General features: G+C 40.6%; 1 protein-coding gene across 1 annotated transcript in view; it reads right to left on the reverse strand.

Moving 5' to 3' along the window:
* The window catches only part of GNB4 (G protein subunit beta 4), a 65,711-nt gene extending 53,219 nt beyond the window's left edge, over nucleotides 1–12,492 (reverse strand). The window contains exon 1 of the mRNA XM_047786941.1: nucleotides 12,248–12,492. The gene's annotated coding sequence lies outside the window, so the exon portion shown is untranslated. The remainder of the gene's footprint in view (nucleotides 1–12,247) is intronic.
* Nucleotides 12,493–13,003: the final 511 nt, after the last annotated feature.

The following is a 13,003-nucleotide window of genomic DNA, read 5'->3' on the forward strand; positions in this document are numbered from 1 at the left end:
ATCTGAACTATGAAAATTTTTTACTTTTTTTTTCCTGAACAAAAGCTTGGAAATGAGAAAAGAGGAAATGGAAAAAAAGAGAAGTTTCCATACAAACTTCCTATTTCTACAGTCACAACTTAAAATACTTTACAAAGAAATCATTAACAAATAATTCCTCAAGGGAAACAATACATCTGGCAAAATCTTGACACCCTTTCTTCTTTCCTTCCTTCCTTGCCTCCCTGCCTCCCCACTTCCTTCCTTCTCTTTTTTTGGCAGCCATTACTTCCTCTAAAATAACCTACTTGTGTTTGGTCTTGCTTTAAGAAACATAAGAATGAGGAGCTCCCTAGTGGTGCAGTGGGTTAGGGATCTAGTATTGTCAAGTTACTGCTGTGATGCAGGTTCACTCCCTGGCCCAGGAACTTCCACATGCCACAGGTGTGGCCAAAAAAAAAAAAAAAAGGAACTTGGACTATGAAATGCCAAAACTGACTTTTTTTTTCTTTTTTTTAGGGTCACACCCTCCGCATATGGAAGTTCCCAGGCTAGGGGTTGAATCGGAGCTGTAGCTGCTGGCCTATGCCACAGCCACAGCCAAGCCAGATCTGAGCCACGTCTGCGACCTACACCACAGCTCACGGTTACGCCAGATCCTTAATCCTCGATTGAGGCCAGGGATGGATCCTGCGTCCTTATGCATACTAGTTGGGTTCATCACCACTGAGCCACGACAGGAACTCCAAAACTGATATACATTTTTTTTTTCTTAAAAAAAAATACCATAACCACTTGTGAATAAGTTTTGTTAACAAGGCACCAACAGGGTCCTTCCACACAGTTGTAAACCAGTCAATAAGAAAACAAGTTCCTTATCCAGGTATCTTAAAGAGATCCATTTGGGGTGAACACTGTGGATAATAATTTGGGTTTCTATTATTGAATAGGCTATGTCACCACTGCAAAAATTTGAACTGAGACGGTAAACTCCATGACTCTATAAAATGTCATGCACAAATATTTTTAAAAAGAATAAGAGTTCATAGAATTAAGGGCAAATGGATTTTGTTTCATTCCTACAAATTTTTCATATTTACATGTTATAAATTAAAAGTGTGCGACATATGCAATGCTTTAGACTACCTGACATTCCTAAAAAATGAATGTTTAACCCTAGGTTCTTTAATTTTTTAATTAAAATTACATTAAAGGAGCTCCCACTGTGGTGCAACAGGATTGGCAGCAGTTTGAGAATGCTGGGTTACAGGTTCAATCCCTCGTCTAGCACAGTGGATCTGACATTGCTGCAGCTTAGTTTGAAGCTTCGGCTTGGATCTGATCCCAGGAGCTCCATATGCCTCAAGGTGGCCAAAACCAAACAAACAAAAATTAAATTTTTTTTTTTTTTTTTTGCTGCTGCACCTGTGGCATATGTAAATTCCCAGGCTGAGTCGAATCTGAGCTGCAGCTGTGTCCTACACCACAACCATGGCAACACCAGATCCCAACTGCATCTGTGACCTATACCTCAGCTTGCAGCACAATGCTGGATTCATAACCCACTGAGAGAAGCCAGGGATCAAACCCACATCTTCACAGAGAAAACGCTGGGTCCTTAACACACTGAACCACAACAGGAACTCCTAAATTAAAATTTTAATTTAAAAAATAAGTCAAAGAAAGGGAAAAAGAAAGGAACGAGGTCTTGAGGCAAAGCTAACAAAACCTAACATTACTGTAATATCAGATACTACATGAAAATCTGATGCAGAGTATATATTTTAAATATAGAGTAGGTTTCTATTCTTTAGTGAATCCTTTTAAATTCCTGTGTGTGTGTAGATGGGGGGGGGAGAAAGAGATATAATGAAAACTTTTTTTTATGTATTGTCTTTTTAGAGCCACACCTGCGGCATATGGAGATTCTCAGGCTAGGGTTCGAATTGGAGCTATAGCCTCCAGCCTATACCACAGCCATAGCAATGCCAGATCCACACCGCATCTGTGACCTACACCACAGCTCATGGCAATGCCAGATCCTTAACCCACTGATGGAGAGGAGAAATCAAACCTGCATCCTCATGGATACTGGTCAGATTTGTTTCTGCTGAGCCACGACAGTGACTCCTCGAAAACTTTAAACAAATAGCTTTTTTTCCAGTTAACATTTTGGGAAGTCTTTCAAAGAAGAGTTTTCTTCCTGCATTTCTGATTATTTTTATCTATAGTCCTAAATACATAAGAAATGAGCACGATTCTATTATCAATTCAAATCATGTGATTTATTCTTTCACTCAACAAACGTGTATTTAACTCCCAGCCTGCACCAGGCACAGGAACTGACCCACTGCAGTCAGAAAAGTTCATCTTCTCATAAGAAAGGACAGGACACATATTTAGAGAGTTATGTCACCAAAAAAACAAATGTTTCATGAGAATATGACTAAAATCAACATCCTAAGGATTTCCCTTAAACAATGCAATACATTCTGAAACCACTGTGAATCCACTGAAACCACTTTTAGTGTGCTTGTATTTTTAGTGGTAGTACCTCTTAAGCAACCAGTTCCATTAATTTACTATCAGCTACGTGAAATAGCAGGGTATTTCCTTTTACTTAGTCCTCAAACTACTTTCTCTACAGAGACGCATGAGATAAAACTTGGGGACATTTCACTAGTTCAGAAGCAAGTGTACTTATGTGATATTGGTCTGAGATGAACAGATATCCACCAATGCTACTTCAGGACCACACTTACTTTATCAGAATGTCATATGATTACTGTCTTGGATTCAGCCTATCAGTTCATTAATAACCCACACTAACTAGACTTGACTCTATCCCTAGCTCCCTACCCCGACAACTAATGTCCTCAAAATCCATCAATCGAGGGACTCTCCCCACCAGGGCTTGAACAGTGTAATCATTTTCAGTTACACTTCCATTGTAGCCACATCTAGTTTTACTCTACTGCCCTACTGATGTTTTCATCCCACAACATTCACCATCACATACACCAACACTGTTCTTCCACAAGCTTAAGGAAAGACATTGTTCCCCATACTTCGGCATCCCTTCATAACGTGTTTCTCCATCATCTCTAGAAATTATACAAAGATGGAGTTGTGGCTCAGTGGTTAATGAACCCGACTAGAAACCATGAGGATGCAGGTTCGATCCCTGGCCTCACTCAGTGGATTAAGGATACGGCATTGTCGTGAGCTGTGGTATGGGTCGTAGATGCGGCTTGGATCCTGAGTTGCTATGGCCATGGTGAAGGCCGGTGGCTATTGCTCCAATTGGACCCCTAGCCTTGGTACCTCCATATGCCGTGGGTGAGGCCCTAAAAAGACAAAAAAAAAAAAAAGACAAAAAGATAGAAATTATACAAAGATGTTCCCTCATTAAAAGGTTAGCACATAACCAAAGAGGAAATTTACATATAAACATTTCTCTCCCTTTTTTTTTTTTTTTGGCTTTTTGCCATTTCTAGGGCCGCTCCCATGGCACATGGAGGTTCCCAGGCTAGGAGTCTCATCGGAGCTGTAGCCGCCGGCCTACACCAGAGACACAGCAACTCGGGGACCCGAGCTACGTCTGTGGCCTACACCACAGCTCACGGCAAGGCCGGATCCTTAACCCACTGAGCAAGGCCAGGGATCAAACCCACAACCTCATGGTTCCTAGTCGGATTTGTTAACCACTGCGCCACGACAGGAACTCCATCTCCTTTTTTTTATCTTAAGGCATGGCCGAGCCTCCATGTATGTGTTTTTAAATTTATTTTTCTCAAAAGCTTGCCTAGTGGTATGCTCATAATTAATAAATATAATGAAATCCCCTGTTGATAAATTTTAATTCCCATAGGTAAAAGTTAACACATAACCATGAAAACTAATATCTAAGTTTAAAATTTTTTAAATACCAACTGCTTTTGCTTTTTGCACCAGATGATAAGGAGTGTATTTTTCAAAAAGTTTATTTTCCTCAACAGCTTCCCTAGAGGCCTATTTAGTAAGCAATGCACTTAATGATGATCCCTTATTGACGAGTTTCAATTTCCTTAAGTATTTAGCTGTCTACCATTTTTCCATTCAAATACATAATTTAATTTGCAGACATCTAGAAAGTAAAAAATGTTTCAAATTATTTCCTTATTAAAAACTGGTCAGAGGAGTTCCCTGGTGGCCTAGTGATTAAGGATTCAGTATAGTCACTGCTGTGGTGTAAGTTCGATCCCTGGCCTGGAAGCTTTTGCATGGTGCATGTGAGGCCAAAAAAATCCCATAAAATAACAAAAACAAACAAACAAACAAAAACCCGTTCACTATAAGCCTTGTTAATTATCCTAAATACAATGTATGATCTATGTTACATGCCAGCTGTACAACAAAGCCTCATTCAGCTTAAGCTGCATTATTGGGTTTTTAATTTCACAAACCAAATAGTTAATGCCCAGCTTTTGTACTTAAAACAATTTCTGGATAAAGGTGTTTAGGTGGGGAACTCACAAAAAATGAAGAGGAAAAAAAATGAGTCAAGCCATTGTTAAATGTCATCATGACAAAAGCAACAAAAATTCCTAGGTCAGAGCCCAGAGGTTATTAGCGCTTTGAGCATAAGGACCACTGTCTTCCTCTTTGTCCTTTCCAAAGTGGTGTTCAAATTTTATGGTACAGATTCTATCAATTTCTGTATAGCTAAAAATGTGTTGCAAGTTAGATGGTAAAGAAGAAACAGTAAGGCTTCTAAAAATATGATATTTTTGAAGAGATAAGAATATTTAAAGACAGTCCTTACTCAATTGTTTATATAACAAAAAATTACAAATATAAATCAACTAGGGAGCTAAAGGCAAAATGGGGGAAATATTTTTTTTGGCCGTGGCATCCAGTGGCTTGATGTGGGATATCAGTTCCCAGACCAGGGACTGAACCTGGGCCGCAGTGGAAGAAGCACAAAATCCTAATCACTAGATCACCAGGGAACTCCTGGGAGAAAAACTTTTTTAAGCTGCATACTGCTTTACATATTACATATGGACATTAAAGAAACCTTATATTATTTTTAGCAAGTCACTAGTACACAAGTGGTGAAATCATTTAACGTGATTTCTGCTTCAAAAGAGATTAAATAAGATAGAGTTCTCAGCAATTCTGGAAGAAAAGGCTCTTCATTATGCATACTAGGAAAACGGTATTGAGGAATAATGCTGTGAATTTAGCAAGCACCACCAAAGGAAATTCTTTGGTACCTGTACCATCCACAGGACAGTAGAAGCAAGGCTGTAGTGAACTATAGTAGTTAAGGAAGTGCTGCCTCTAGTGCCCAACTGTTGGGGTTTGAATCCTGGCTTTTCCCCTGGCATATGTTAACTAGCAATTGGAAAAGTCAACAAAGGTTAGCTCAAATTATTTTTACAGTTAAGAAAAAGATGTCTTTGAACTAAAGATGGAAAAATGTTAAAAATACTTTGAGAAATAAGTATATTTAAAAAAGCAAAAGAGTTATGAGATCTGAGGAGAAATTATTTTAAGTAATCCAAACATTTTGGAGCAAAATAGTTTTATTTTTCATTCTGAGCCAGAAATCTCTTTAACTCTGTCTCTTCTCTTTTCATTCTCCCCAGTCTTACAATGGTTAACTTTGAGGCTTACCTAAAATTAAAATTTTCTTCAAATCTTTGTAATTTAAAAGTGGGAGCTCCTGCTCTTGCTGTGGTGCAGCAGAAACGAATCTAACCAGTAACCATGAGGTTTCAGGTTTGAGCCCTGGCCTCACTCTATGGGTTAAGATCCGGCATTGCCATGAGGTGTAGTGTAGGTTGCAGATGCAGCTAGGAAATCCTACATTTCTGTGGCTGTGATGTAGGTGGGTAGCTGTAACTCTGATTGGACCCCTGGCCTGGAAACCTCCATGTGCCATGTGTGTGGCTATTTAAAAAAAGCAAATCATCCAATTTGTGATCAAGGTTCAGCCACTTTTATTTCTTCCTAATGACCTACTCTACTGATCTCCTGCTTATTAGTATTCCTTCCACCAGAGGGCAGAAAAAAGAAAGATGAAGTCATGAAATACAAAGTTGATAACTTACTACCTTCCAGAGAACCTTGAGCAGTGTCACCAAAAAATTTTAAACAGCACCAACATTATGGGACATTTTGAGACAGTCTTCTCCAACTGCAAAAGCACTAAATAAATTACAGCCAGAAAGTTGGCAGCTATTAATTCAAGCATTTATCCATTCACTTAACAAACACCTGAGTTCCAACCACACAGCTGGCACATTCCAGGCTCTAGGGATTCAGGAGTAAACAAAAGTTTCCTGGGGCCATGGAGGTTTTCTATATCTGTCTAAGAGAAGATAATGATGCATGCAAATACAAAACAATTTCAAGTATAGATAAGTACCATGCAGGGAAAAAAACCTGTGAGAAGTTAGAGGATGACTGGGAAGGTTGTTTTTAAATAAATTAATCTGCTAAGTAGAGACCTGAATGAAAGGAGTGAATGAGCCATATCTTAAATGGGGGGAGAGCATTCCAGGCACAGGAAACAGTAAATACAAAGGCCCTGAAGGCAAAAACCTGGCAAGTTGAATCCACTGGAGAGAGTATACTAAGGCTGGAGGGAGTAGGCGGAGCAGAGATATTAGGGAGCAAGGCAGGAACCCAACCATGTGATCATCTAGACCTCTTGATCACAATAAAACTTCAGATTTTAATCTAACAGCAATGGGTTCTGATGACTAGGGGACATAATCTGATTTGATTCTCACCTTTTAAAGTTCATACTGGCTACTAGGGGACACAGAGACTGGAAGCTGAAAGATCAGTTAGGTGCTGCTATAGTGGTCTGGGCCAGGAAATACGGTGATTTGACATCACAGTAATGGGCCGCAGAAGTGATAAAAAAAACTGACAAATTTGGAATAATTCTAAAGTTAGAGCCCCAAATACCTGGCAATTGGAGGAATACAGTGTAAGATGAGTGAATCAGGGGAAGTAAGGCTAACTCTTAGGAGTTTTAAACTGAGCAACTGGATGGATAGTGATACCATTCACTGAGTTAGAGAAGAAGCCACAGACAGTGAGGCAGGATCAAAACCAGAGTGAGGGTCCCAAAAGCCAATGGGGAAAAATGCTTCAATAAGGAAGGGTTTATCTATTACCCGTGTCAAATGTGGCTGAGAGATCTAATGTGGCAAGACTAACCTCCTTGGTGACCTTGGGAAGAAGGGTTTTGCGGCATAGGAAGGATAAAGTCTCTGGAGCAGGTTCAGAAGAAGATAGGAGATGAGGGATTGAGAAGCAGATACAGCCCACATGGAATCTTTCAAAGATTTGTGTACACAGAGTAGCTTTATTATTATTATTATTTGTCTTTTTGTTTCTTTCTAGGGCCAAACCCTTGGCGTATGGAGGTTCCTGGCTAGGGGTCTAATTGGAGCTGTAGCCACCAGTCTACACCAGAGCCATGGCAACACGGAATCCAAGCCAGATCCAAGCCACGTCTGCAACCTACACCACCAATCATGGCAATGCCGGATCCTTAACCCACTGAGCCAGGCCAGGGATCAAACCCACGTCCTCATGGATGCTAGTTGGGTTGGTTAGCCACTGTGCCATGACGGGAACTCCCACTTATTTTTTGAAGTTTCAATTTTCCTTTTTTTGAAATTTCAAACACTCTTATTCCCTTCACCTAGATTCACCAATTGTTAACATTTGCCACATTTGCTCTATGTAATAAGTATTACTGCTTATCTATTTAATTTACTCTCAAGTAAATTAAAGATATTTGACCCTTTATTCCTTAATAGTTCACTGCCTATCTTCTAAGATCAAGGGCATTTTCTTACATAACTATAGTATACAATTATCAAATTCGGTACAGTTAACACCGATACAGTAATATTTAATATTCTTAGAGTAACTGGATTTTCCAACCTAGGATTATGCACTGCATTTAATTGGCAGGTCTCTTGAATTTCCTTTAATCTGGAACAGTTTATTGTGCCTTTCTTTGTCTTTCATGGCGTTAACATATTGGAAGAGAACAAGCCAGTTAACTTGGTAGAACAATCCTCAATTAAGGTCCCTCAATTGTTTCCTTGTGATTAGATCTTGGTTATGCATTTTAGAAATACCACAGAAAAGTAATCATGTTCCCTAGTTCAAGAATGTCAAGAGGAATATGTTTATCCCACTCCTGGTGATGTTCACTTTGATCATCTGGTTGAGGCTTGTCTGTCAGATTTCTCCACTGTGAAGTTAACCATCTTCCCCTGGGTCATTAATCTTTAGAGAGATCTTTGGAAACTGTATTAATATACTTTTCGCCATTAGTAACACCTGTCTGAATCACTATTACCATGATGGCTGCAAATGAGTAAGTTTTCGAACTCTATTATTCCTTCTACAGTTTTTATTGGTGGTCCACCGGGAAGAACTTTTCCCCTTTCCTTGCTTTATTTACTGTGGACTTGTGGCTTCTGATTTTATTCAGAGTTATAATCCATTACTATTGTTATTCACGCTGGTGCTCAAAATTTCCCAGATTTGGCTGTTCAAGCTATTACCTATGTCCCTGTGACATGTCACCATTATTTTTTTGAACACTTCCTTACTTTGTGTTCTAGGCTCATCTTATACTTTCCTTTCCTCAGCTCTCAAATCAGCCATTTCGATCTGAGCATGGTTGTGCTCACAGCTACTAGGGTGTTCTTATCACTAGGCCCTTTCATCAGAGAGAACTAGGAATTATATGCATGTCTGTATGAATGTATGTACATTTTAATCATGGGTTCTTATGGATAACTAATTCCAACCCAGTACAAGAGTTCTTCACTGCCTTCTTCTGTTTCATATTTTTATTTCCCTTCTTCCACAGTGAAAATCCTAGCTCCCAAAATAGCAATGAATTTACTCCTTTGCTCAATCCCACAATACACAAAAAAATAGTTTCAGGACTGCTCTAACTATACCACTATAAATCTGCTGCTGTTTGTATTCAATTGGAGGTTTTCTATCAACTCTGACTATCTTGTTTTTGAACATATACATTAACAAGTTTTCAAAACCCAAAACTAAGCACAAAAAGGTATAATTAGAGCGGTACCATCCCCTCCACCATTCCATTGACTCAGTTCCTACTTGGCCCCTGTAGGTAGCTACTTAGTTTCTGATTATCTCTCGTGCATTTATTTTTGTTCTATCAAAAAAAATTCCACTTTCTCAATGTAAAGCAGAGAAATGGGGCAGAATACTGGATCAAGAGAGAATTTTTAGGAGTTCTCTTGTGATTTGGTGGGTTAAGGATCCAGCATTGTCACTGCAGCACCTCTGGACTCTGCTGTGGTGCAGGTTTGACTCCTGGCCTGGGAACTTCCACATGCCACTAGAGAGGCCAAAAAATTTACAAAAAACACAACATGGTGCCTATTTATTTGACTCACTTACAAAACTGCAAGCTTCTTGAGGGCAGAAGCTATACTTTGTAAAGAGCAAGTGAGCAAAAAAAAAAAAAAAAAAAGAATGAATTTTAAGATGGGTGGCACAACAGAATGTTTGTATTATAATGTAAATGATTCTAAAGAAATTGAAATTGAAGATTTCAGTAGAAGGGACAGGGTAATTGTAGAAGGAAATATCTATCAAAATACCTTCTGATTTAATGTGAGGGATAGCAAAGGGTTCCCATATTCCAAAACAGATTGCCGTCCTGTTTGTAAGCTTCCAAATTAGTTATATCTATGACTCGAGAGAACTCACATTAACATAGGTTAAAATTAATTAGGAAGGATAATTAAACTATCACTACCTATTAATGTCAGTAGGAGAAATTCTGCCCTGTCAAGAAGGAGGTTTTGAATTTTGAGTTAGACATTTAAACAGGAATAGAAAGGTGAGAAGAGAATGGTTGACACGAGGACCTGTACAATAACACAGTAACGACTATGCTAGAAAAACAAACTCACATCTCTGGCACGTATTGGAAAATTTACAAATATGCTAACAAATAACTGAGGGTTATCCTTCATGCCCTGGCACCAAGTTAGGGAGGCAAAGAGGGAAGAACATGAACTTCAGAGACATCTGGCCTTAAATCCCCAATGAGCTACTTAATAGATACATAATCACCAGCAAGTTATTTAACATCTTAGAGGTGCAGTTTCCTTACCTGTATAACTGGATAATGTCTTCTTTGCCAAGTTAATGTGAGATACAATTAGAATAATGTGTAGCACTGTCCCCAGCCAAGAACAAATGTTTAACAAATAGTTCCCATAATAAATGCAGATTAACAAGGTAAAGAAGTGACACAGTCATTGTACTTGAATAACATGCCTGAAAGAAATCAGTGAAATCATACCATCTCAGGCAGTATTTGGTAAGGGCAGAAAAATGTCCAAAACGTAGTTCCAATTCTCAATTTTCAAAATGTCCTACACTCTATTTTTAAAGTGTTAAAATATGTGCTGACATACTAAAGTGCCAATGATTTCAAAGAAATAATTCTGGGGAGATGTTGCTCAAATGGTAAAAACTTCCGTTTATAAGGTTAGTAAGTTCTGGGGATTTAATCTACAGCATGGTGACTATAGTTAACAATACTGTATTGCATACTTGAAAGTTGCTAAAAGAGATGTTAAATGTCCTCACCACATACGTGCGCATGCACAGACACACACACACACACACAAAAGTAATTACATGAGGTGATGGATGTATTAACTAACCTTATTATGGTAATCATTTTGTAATTTATATGTATAGTAAATCATCACATTGTATACCTTACACTTACACAATGTCATGTTAATATCTCAATAAAGCTGGAAAAAATAATAAAAGAAGCAATTCTATAAGTTAACAAAGACCAACTCAGAACAATCTCCTAAATAACACCTATGGCTCACAGATGTGAACATAAATGTATCACACTCAGATTAAATAATTTCATAAATGTGTGTATACAAGAGAATTAAAAGACATTTAATAAAATGATATTTTTAAAGTTCCTATTTCACTTTCAAACTCATCTACAAACCAAAATGCAACATGTAAAGTCTTTAAATGATCTGTAACCAAATACTGAAATATACAATAAACTTTCAGAGCCCAGGATCAGTAATAAACCAAAAGCCCCACACTGAAAAGTCTAAAAAATAAAAATGTGCAATGGCGAAGAGATTCAAAGCATACAATTTTACCTATACAGACTATTGTTTTCCTTGGCGACTAGAAATGACTTCTCTTTCATCTTAAAGAAGGAGAGTGTGCTCTGTTTATGTTCTAAAAGACACTTAAAGGTCACAATCTCAGTTTGCAACACTAAGATGGACCGATAGTAAAGCGTTCTAATCAACAATTCAATGCCGAATGTCTTAAGAAAACTTTCCAGTAGGGTGCTAATTCACAGACCGAGCTATTCTGCCAGTGGAAGGAGAAAGATGCGTCCACACCCTTTATTAAAAGAGAAAGGGAAGGAGTAGGAAAAAAGGGAAGAGAGAGATGCAAAATAACAAACTGCTTCTATAAACAAATTTAAGTCTGTTTTTAAACTTTTGGGAATTCTATCTTCCCTTACCGACCGAAGAGCAATAAATATCAAAGCACAAGGAAATTATTTGTGTTCTGAAGCAGAAAAAGAACGTGGAGAGAAAAGGAAAACATTTTATCATGTATTGAACTTAAAAGTATTCAAAATTCTTAACACCCCCCCCCCTTACTGTGCATCATATTTCCAAAATAAATTTAACACGAAACCAATGGACTCATTTTTAGCACTCAGTGGAGAACTTTTATGAGCTCTCCCAGGGCTCTCGACCCAATAACCCTTTGGGGCAGCCCTGAATAATCGCTATTCTCAGGACAAACACCAGCTCGCGTTCCAGTGCCCCGAAGGGACCTCGGGGTGCGGAGAAGCACCTAGGGGTCGAAAGGCCAGGGACCATGGCTCACCCCCTCGCTGCCCAGAGCGAGCGGTCCCAAGGGCCTAGGAAGTGTCCGAAGCTGCGGCCAAACGGCCGGTCCCTGCACTAGAGCGCTACCGAGGCGCGCCCGCCCCGTCCTCCCAGGCAGGGTTCGCCGACCGGAGCTCCTAATCCTCGGGTCAGGAGGAACTCTGCCGGACCCGGGCCGCCTCCAGGGCCGAGTTCCGCCGAGGCAGCCTCGCGGCGCCTCACGCCCCCCTGCAGGAAGCCCGAGATGCCCCCGCGGGGCGCACAGACCAGCCGCAGCTCGCGCGGCAGCCGCCTACCTGGAGGGAGCTCGGGCCGGCTTGGACCCGGCGTCCGAGGGTCGGCTGGGAGCCTCGCAGCTCCTGGCGCACGGACTGGGCGTGCGGAGCGCAGCGCAGCGCACCTCCGAGACCAACGCCGCGGAGATCCGCCGACCACACCCAGGCCCGCGCCGCCCAGCAGCCAACTCTGCGGCGCGCGGGGCCGGGGCGGGGACGTGGCTTGAGGCGCGAGGCGCGAGGCACGAGGCGCGCGGGTCCCGCGGGGACGCGGCGCGGGCGCGCGCAGACCCCTGAGCGTGCACGGCCTGGGCAGGGGGCGAAGGCAGCTGGCGCTGCGCACAGCTTCTGCTTCCTATTTTCTCTCTCGTTTCCTGCTAGAAGGAGAAGAAAAACATTAATTCCCGGGCAGTTTCGTTTTCTTGGTGCAGCGCCTGGACGACGGAGCACACTTCTGAGTAGCGCCCAAGTGGGTTGGCCAGTTTTCCTTCCCGGCACAGTACGGGCCTCAGTTTGCTTGAGGGTAGGGCAGGGGGGCTGACTTAGAAGACCTCAAGGTCCCGCTTAGGTTTAACATTTCTGGAATTTTAAATGTAAGAGAGTAAACTGAAGCCCAGAGTCTTACAAAATTGCACTGCAATCCCAGCTCTAATGTCGCTAGTTTTGTGATCCTGTACCGTCTCAGGGCCTTAGTTTCACCGGCGAAATAGGGATAGTGTATCTGCCTCATAAAGGTGCTAAAATTTTTAATGAGATAACATTTAAACAGAGCCTACC

The sequence above is a fragment of the Phacochoerus africanus genome, chromosome 1 (genome assembly GCF_016906955.1).
Source record: "Phacochoerus africanus isolate WHEZ1 chromosome 1, ROS_Pafr_v1, whole genome shotgun sequence".
NCBI lineage: Eukaryota > Metazoa > Chordata > Mammalia > Artiodactyla > Suidae > Phacochoerus > Phacochoerus africanus.